Here is an 8,068-nt window from a genome sequence, read left to right on the forward strand (position 1 = left end):
TCCTCTCGTCTGCAATTCCCAGGGTTTTCGCTGTGGATATATGAAGAAATACAATATTTGAATAAATTTCAAATGCAGTCGCGTCAGTCCTTTGTTTAATAATAGCCTCAAAACTTTGTGACGAATAGGAGGAGCGTAAATCTTACGGTGGGGCTAAAAATTAACATGCAGAAAACGAAAGTAATGTTCTACAGCCTAGCAACGGAACAGCAGTTCGCAGTTGGTAGCCAGGTGCTGGAAGTAGTAAGAGAATATGTCTATTTAGGGCAGGTAGTGACAGCTGATCCAGATCATGAGAGAGAAATAACTAGAAGAATAAGAATGGGGTGGAGCGCATATCGCAGGTTATCTCAGATCATGAATGAGAGTTTACCAATATCCCTCAAGAGAAAAGTATACAAAAGGTGTATCTTACCGGTACTCACCTATGGGGCAGAAACGTGGAGGCTAACAAAGAGGGTTCAGCTTAAGTAAAGGACGCGCAGCGAGCTATGGAAAGAAAAATGATAGGTGTGACGTTAAGAGATCGGAAGCGAGCGGAGTGGGTCAGAGAACAAAGACGTGTTAATGATATCCCAGTTGAAATCAAGAGGAAGAAATGGGCTTGGGCAGGGCATGTAATGCGAAGACAAGATAACCGCTGGTCCTTAAGGGTAACGGAGTGGATTCCAAGAGAAGGCAAACGTAGCAGGGGGCGACAGAAAATTAGGTGGGCGGATGAGATTAAGAAATTTGCTGGAATGTGGTGGACGCGGCTGGCTAAGGACAGGGTTAATTGGAGAGACATGGGGGAGGCCCTTGCCCTGCAGTAGGCGTAGTCAGGCTAATGATGATGATGATGATGAAATCTTACGTTGATGCTTGCGTTCGTTCGTGAAATACTTGCAGCTCATCTGACAGTTGGGCCGTATGGAAGGTCGAGAAAACGAGACGAAGCATGGCTGAGACGAGAAAACAGACAGAGTCGCTGTTTGTTTATGTGAACAAAGCGAAAAAAAAGCGCAGACAACAGACAGGTTGACGGAGACCAGGGGCCGCATTCCATAAGCTGTCTACTTTCCGTTGTAGAGTTCGAATCCATTCGTTCCTCTGTCAGTGGTTCTCTGTCAGATAACAAGCGTCTGCGGCAAGTGACCCAGCTATTGGGTGGTTGGTGGTCGGACCTCACTTCGCTGAAGGTGGATGCAGTACGAAGCCACTGGTGTGGTGCATCGCAGCGCTTTGTCAACCGCAGGCTACTGGACATGACCAGTGGCTGCCATTGGGTGCGATATGTAGCCAATGTTGAGGTCCGGTCGGCAATCACCGAGTGGCCGGGTGGTTTGTCACAGACGCTTGAAAGTAGAGGTTGTAGAGGTTGTAAGTAGAGGAAATTTCGACCACCTGTGGTTCTTTAATGTGCTCTGACATCGCACAGTACACGGGCCTCTAGAATTTCGCCTTCATCGAAATTCAACCGCCGCGGCTGGGATCGAACCCGCGTCTTTCGGGTCAGCAGTCGAGCGCCCTAACCACTGCGCCACCGCAGCGGGGTCAAGAATGCGCAATGGACTACGTAAAATGGACAGCTCATAGAATAAGTCCCCACACCTCGTGTTGTATACACATCTACCTGCCTATCGTCTGCTTTTCGCGTAGTGTTATCAAGGACAGGAAAGAGGCTCGCCATGAAATTCGCGCTGTCCTCTGGATTGTTTTTCTTGTTTAAGAAGTCCTTGCGATTTCAGTTATTGCGATTGTTAAATCTTGACATGCCTGGCTGTCCTATAGAGGATGTCCCCTGTACAGACGTGTACTGTAATTAATTATACCATCCAAATGCGCTGCATGTATGTAGTCGGAATTAATTACTTTTGGTAAAGATCTTTGATATGCCTTTTCTAAAATACTGAGTTGCGCGCAGTATTGTTGCTCGAAGCAAGTATTCTTAATTCATAGCTACCTCCCACATGGGAAAAGGAGGGTTGTTCAATCAGTCTAGTCTCGTAGGCAGCAACTTTCCCATTAACTACTGAAATTGAACGACAATACATGCAACGACAAAGCATGCAAAGTATTTCTGCACTAGCATTAAACTATTGACGTAATCATCAATTAAATCCGCGGCGATGTTAAGGCTTCTCCTCGCTGCGTCGGGGAAGTGCGAGGAAATACGTAGTGACGACGTTATCGCCGAAATTGGTGAGTGGGAGCCTTATTGCTATCGCAAGAAAAAACGAACGATTAACCCCAAACCAAATTTTTTGCTACACAAAAATGAGATGGCAAACGAGCATTTTTAAAAAAAATTTAAAGGTTGTTCTTAGTATAAATCGATTCTACTCCTCTCTCTGGATATGCTCTTGTCTGGCTGGCAGCAAAAGACGGTTTAATTAGTACAGAAAACTTGAACTGCAAATACTCTCTTCATTTAAGTCTTAAACGCAACGTAAAGACTGGGGGAAACACTACATGATCATTGCTTAGAAGTGAATGGCGGTGTAGTCAAGGTTCAAGCGTCCGCGCACACAACTATTTTCATATGCTCCGCTGCTTCCGATAGCGGCCGGTAATACCAACCATTGTACTGACTGGTCCAAATTCTCCATTTTTAGGGAAGGTACCACATTTCGCATTAAAGCGTGGAAATGTATCGACACCTGTGGATTTCAGGTTGCCCTTATATTCCCTTCATAACATCCAGCGCTGACGTCACATACACTCTGGTCAAAGAAACATGAAGCTCGTTACGTCACGTCCGAAACACTTGAACAAAAATTTTATAAAAACGACAGTACGAAATCCCCGCAAAGCATCGACTACAATGAGATCATCATGCCATATGGCCCCGTGGAATTTCGTCATCAACCTGCGATCCAGTACCACGGTGTGCTGTTGCCTCCAGGCTTGTAACAAGCATACTGCACCGCTGGTAGTAACTTCACTTTTGCGTCTGCTACGAAAAGGAAGGTCTTTTAAGCGACCTCCTGCAGTGATAAAGTGGCAAGCCGTCTATCGCGTAGCGGAATGACGACTTGATATTGTCACGTAGTGGTGGCTGGAATCCGGTGAACAGGAAAACAGCGAGAATGGCTTCTAAACGAAACTCTTTAAATGGGGTGAATTGCGCCCGCAAAGAACTGAATGACTCGACGGTGGCCTAGCAACAGGCGAGCTCGGAAGTCGTCGAACAGAATCCCCGCCGCTCTCGGCCGTACTGAATTTATAGCTTATAGCGAACTTTCGAGATATAGCGCGCAACGTTACTAGAACACCCTGGAACAACTTAGAAGTTGCTGCGGCTGGTTGCGACCAAACGAGATAAATCTGATCGCTTCTATCTCACAACCAAAGTGATAAAGCGGCGCGCCGGCAGTTTGAGGAATGAACAAACACTACAAAGATTCGTGGCATTATGAACGTTGAATATGAAGGCCGCACCAAATTTCTGCACCAGTTGTAGAAATATTGTAATCCGCAAGCATCAAAGGTCCAGTCCTCTCGAAAAGCTTGCGACCGTCTGTCTCACGAAAACACAGGTGTTTTAATTGCTTTTTATGAATTTAGCTCGTTCTATTTCTTTTTTTTTTAACCTGCCTTTTGTCATTTACTTGATCCTCTTTTCTATTTCCCCTTTTTTCATGTACCCCTTCTGCTTTCTTAACCCCAGTATCTCCTGTTTGTTCGTTTTTTCTTTTCTCCTCGCTTTCTTTTCCTGTCTCTTCTTCCTTCTTACAGATCCCCGCACCTTCCCTCCTCCTGGCCGCCTGCGAGCCTGTCAGAAGAAACTAGGCACGCTGGACCCATACCTGTTTCATGTTCATTTCATCCTTCGTAATCCTTCAGGAGCGTCTTGTCTTAAAAATCACTTTTCCCCGACCATCATTTGTGCCTTTTTTTTTTCCTCTCTTGTAATTGGTTTTTCCTAAAATTTCCCTTGGGCGTTGGCCCCTTTTCTTTTATGTTTAATTGGATCGCCTGCGATAACCTCTGGTTGGGTGCGGGCTTCCTCTCCAATTTTTTTGTTTATTTTATTTCATTTCTTGAGAGTTTACAATAAAAGGTGGCCGACTTGCTACGGTGGGCAAGTCGCAACGTTCCTACCCGATTGTGGGCAAACCGCTCACCACGGTGGGTGGCATTGAAATTAATTCATACATACTCAATAAAATTTCCACTGAACCACCCCGGCACTGCGCTTTAGCTGATTGTCCAAGTGACTGACAGCGTTGCAAATAAATATCTCTGCAAAATGAGCCTTGCGGGTGCTCGGGAAGAGCAACCTGGATCTTACAATCACCATCAGTGGCAGTGTTGGAAAGAGCTACCTGCCAGGCCAGTGGCGCATTGTTTAGCCCTACCATCGTTTTGCTAGTACGTCTATGATGATCACCGGTTATCTATGAATCTGTAAAAGAAAAAGAGAACTTAAGCAGGATGGATCTACATTGCTATCGAGATAAAAGGTGGGCAAAGCGTAGCCCATGTTTCTTGGAGCGTGACTATGGTAATGGACTGCAGGTATAATCAATAGCAATCACCGCCATCGGGGTGGTTCATTTCTACCCGTGCTATCGATTTGTGCAAAATGGAGCAAAATGCGGTCAGTAGACCTGATTGCACTCCAAAAAATTTGAGAAACGAGGCATGGAGGAAAGTGACTCAATGAGATATTTGATTTTTTAAGCCCGCTACTAGAACAAGTTGGTCCAAATAGCCGCTACAAGACGTTTCACGTAACATGCACGAAGGATTTAAAAAAAAAGTGGCTCTCCGGAGCTCGGTGAAACCAAAGGCATATTTTTTCCAGTCGTGTGGCGCTCCTCGGAGTATTTTTCAATTCCGCATAATTAGGTAATTAGCTAAGATTATATTATGCAAAATTTCAATTATTCACTTTAGGATCACGAGCGTTTCCTTAAGTTGTAGGGGGCTTAAAAAAACCGATTTACTTTTCTGTAGCAACGTACCTCATAGTTGGACCTTTTTTACGACATTTTAAGAAACGCCGAGAAATGATAACAAGACCTCGTGATTGCACTCATGCGTTACCATACACAAGCGCTCCCAACTGTCTTTTGAGGCCGCCGTTTTGGCTCAGTGGCTATGGTGCTCGGCTGCTGACCCGAAAGACGCGAGTTCGACCCCGGCCGCGGCGATTGAATTTGTTTGGAGGAGAAATTCTACAGGCCCGTGTACTGTGCGATGTCAGTGCACGCTAAAGAACCCCAGGTGGTCGAAATTTCCGGAGCCCTGCCCTACGACGTCTCTCATAGCCTGAGTCGCTTTGGGACGTTAAACCCCATAAACCAAACCAAACCAAACTGTCTTTGTTGTTCAATTTCGTGAGAGTAGCCGAAAAATAGGACACACTAGACTCTTTAACAAAACATTTATTCTAGTGAACTTCTTTAGGATCGTGCATTGGATCAATAACTACGGAATGTCGCCACAGGATTAGGGCGCCTGTAAAAGATTCTATTTTTTTACCTGCTAAACATATGTAATTTCAATCTTGTTTCATATTTTAATAGTAAATGGTTACTTATTTGCTGCACGTCCTGAAAGGAACTACTGCTCATTGGCGCTAAGTGTCTTCCTTTGCTTCCTCGGTTCGAGTGTTGTACAGAGAATTTGTTGCAGTGGGGATTCGAATTACTTGCAATGCTCCGCAAACAAGGGCACGCCAGAGGAGGCGAAAAGCAGTCCAAGGCTTTGTCTTGTGCAGTCAACAAAGGAAACAATAAACAACAGAAAAGAAGACAAGAGAATCAAAACGTGTAGGAACGACGGGCAGATAGATTGCCTTACATGCACGTGCCCTGCTTCGCATACGCTGAAAAAGAGGCTGGACAGGGTGACGAGTGTACGCTGTTTCTGTGCTGCAGAACAAGAATGCTTTTAAGGAAAATGTAAATAATGACAGGTGCAGCAATAGTGGCAAGGCATGCGGACAAAGGTTCAAGCATATGTTCACGTTTTGCGCTTCAAGAACTGTATGCAAAACCCCACTGTCATGCTGCCAGACCAACTTTAGCCAAACTGGGTGCAGTTTCAATGGCAGAAGAGATGATAGAGAGTACTCGTGCATTTTGATGAGCTCCTGTGACAAGCTTAATTGAAAGCACGAGCTGATGGGCGAGTTGGTTAGGCATTGTTTAATTGAAGCAGCCCAAGGCCGAAAGCCAAAGAAGAGAGCAGAGAAAGAAATAAACGGACAACACAGCGCTGTGTTGTCCGTTTCTTTCTTTCTCTGCTCTATTCTTTGGCTTTCGGCCTGGCGCTGCTTCAATCAAACAAAGCTTAATTGCTGCTCATAAATCCGGGTGAAAGCGCTCTCCTTTGTTTGACACGACAACTGTCTTTTTACGGTGACCAGATAAGCTGGCAGGAGCACTATATGAAGCTTTTCCCATGACGCACTGTAAACGCAGCGCGTTATGAGCAAGCCCATCATTATGGGACGGATAAAGCAAGAACATCAGGTTCCATGAAGCCCTATCTGGAAACAGTCCATTCTGGGCATGCCTTAAAGTCAGCTGTTGCGAAGAGTATAGACGCGATTTCACATGGAGCGTTTGTGTTTGGTATACTTTCTGCCGAATTTTTGTTTTTGAAGTGGTAGTCCGAATGGAGTTTTCGAGTGATAAACCGCGTTTTTAGTTTCCGCGTTACTTGGTTATCACGCTTTGACGTTTCCGCATTGCGCATCCTGCGTTTCTGTAAGCACAGCTGCGCACGGGTGAAGGTAATTACCAAGCTTTGGGTGGAAGCGTGCTGTCAGAACACCGCTGCAGTGTTTTTAATCATTGCACCCTTTTGGCCGTGGCATTGAGTCTTTCGAGCTCGCATGCTGAATACTTGTGCTCGCATACACCACTGGCGTATTTTTAATTGGGTTTCCTGGCGCACGGAATAACAAGTGAAGAACTGTTACGGAGTAGTTGTTCGCATACCGCACACGTCTCTTTATTTTAGGGTAAAAGTCAGCAGGGGCTGCCAAGAGCAGCGTAAGCGAGCCTAGGGAAGTTTTATTCTCTTGATCTACGTAATTTTTTTTTTGCTTTTGTAAAGTTATGTACACTTCATCACACTTTTTCATCTAATCATTGTCTAGGAGTCTGAAATGAGCAACGGTCACGAACGACACTTGACATGTTGGCACTGTTGCGCGTATGCACCTAAAATTCAGGTATTGCTAATTCCCGCAAGTAGGTCTGGCGCTTGTTTTTTATGCAACCTAAGCTAGAGTCGTCTTGTGCAACAAAGCTCCAAATTTACCACGTACTGCCGCCGGGCACCTCATGTACCTGCTGGTTTCATACAAGGACTGTTTGAATGGTAGTTAATCGAATTCTTGATAACTCAACAAAGACAGCGAGACGCCCCGTTTATCTGACTGATGTTTTTAGGCCCACACTTTGCGTAAATAACTATCAGATTTTCACTTGTATTGTATAGCAGTGAAAAAATGTTTAACCTTTTTGCCTGTGGGATGTCTATTGTCACTGTTTTTTTGTAGAAATTGAAACAGAGTATTTCTTTGCAGCATGTTCCAAAGCCAAAGAGGGTTCTGTAGCGCTAAGTTTCCTTCTATCTTTTCTCCCTACGTATTCTGTAGTGATCGGTCGCCGAGGTTATGTCAACTGCTGACAATACTCTACAAGCAAGAGTATACCAGACTTGCTAAAAACCCGCAAAGGCTAGCTCTCCCGCAATCAACAAAAAAAAAAACAAGAAAAAGAAAATACAAAAAAAGCAGCCGGTGGTCTTGCCTAACATACATGCGTCCTGTGTGTATTAGGTGAGCGGCTAAACAGCATGATAAATGGGTACCGTTCTGCAACTACTAACACACCTAAATGGCTGTGCACAAAAGGAAAATGTCATAATTATAATTGCATGTTTTGCACTCATGCATGGTACCACTGCGATATGATACTTCCCTACGCACGCGGTGGGTGGGACGTCCGCCTACCGGCGCGCCGGTTTCTGATTCCACAGAAACCAGGTCCGCGTTGGGGTTTATAGTAGCCGGGCTCTAAACCAACGCCTCGGGGAAGCGGTCTTAGGCCGGCCGCAGGGCTGT

The sequence above is a fragment of the Amblyomma mixtum genome, chromosome 2 (assembly GCF_055824585.1).
Source record: "Amblyomma mixtum isolate Tamu chromosome 2, ASM5582458v1, whole genome shotgun sequence".
NCBI classification, from domain to species: Eukaryota; Metazoa; Arthropoda; class Arachnida; order Ixodida; family Ixodidae; genus Amblyomma; species Amblyomma mixtum.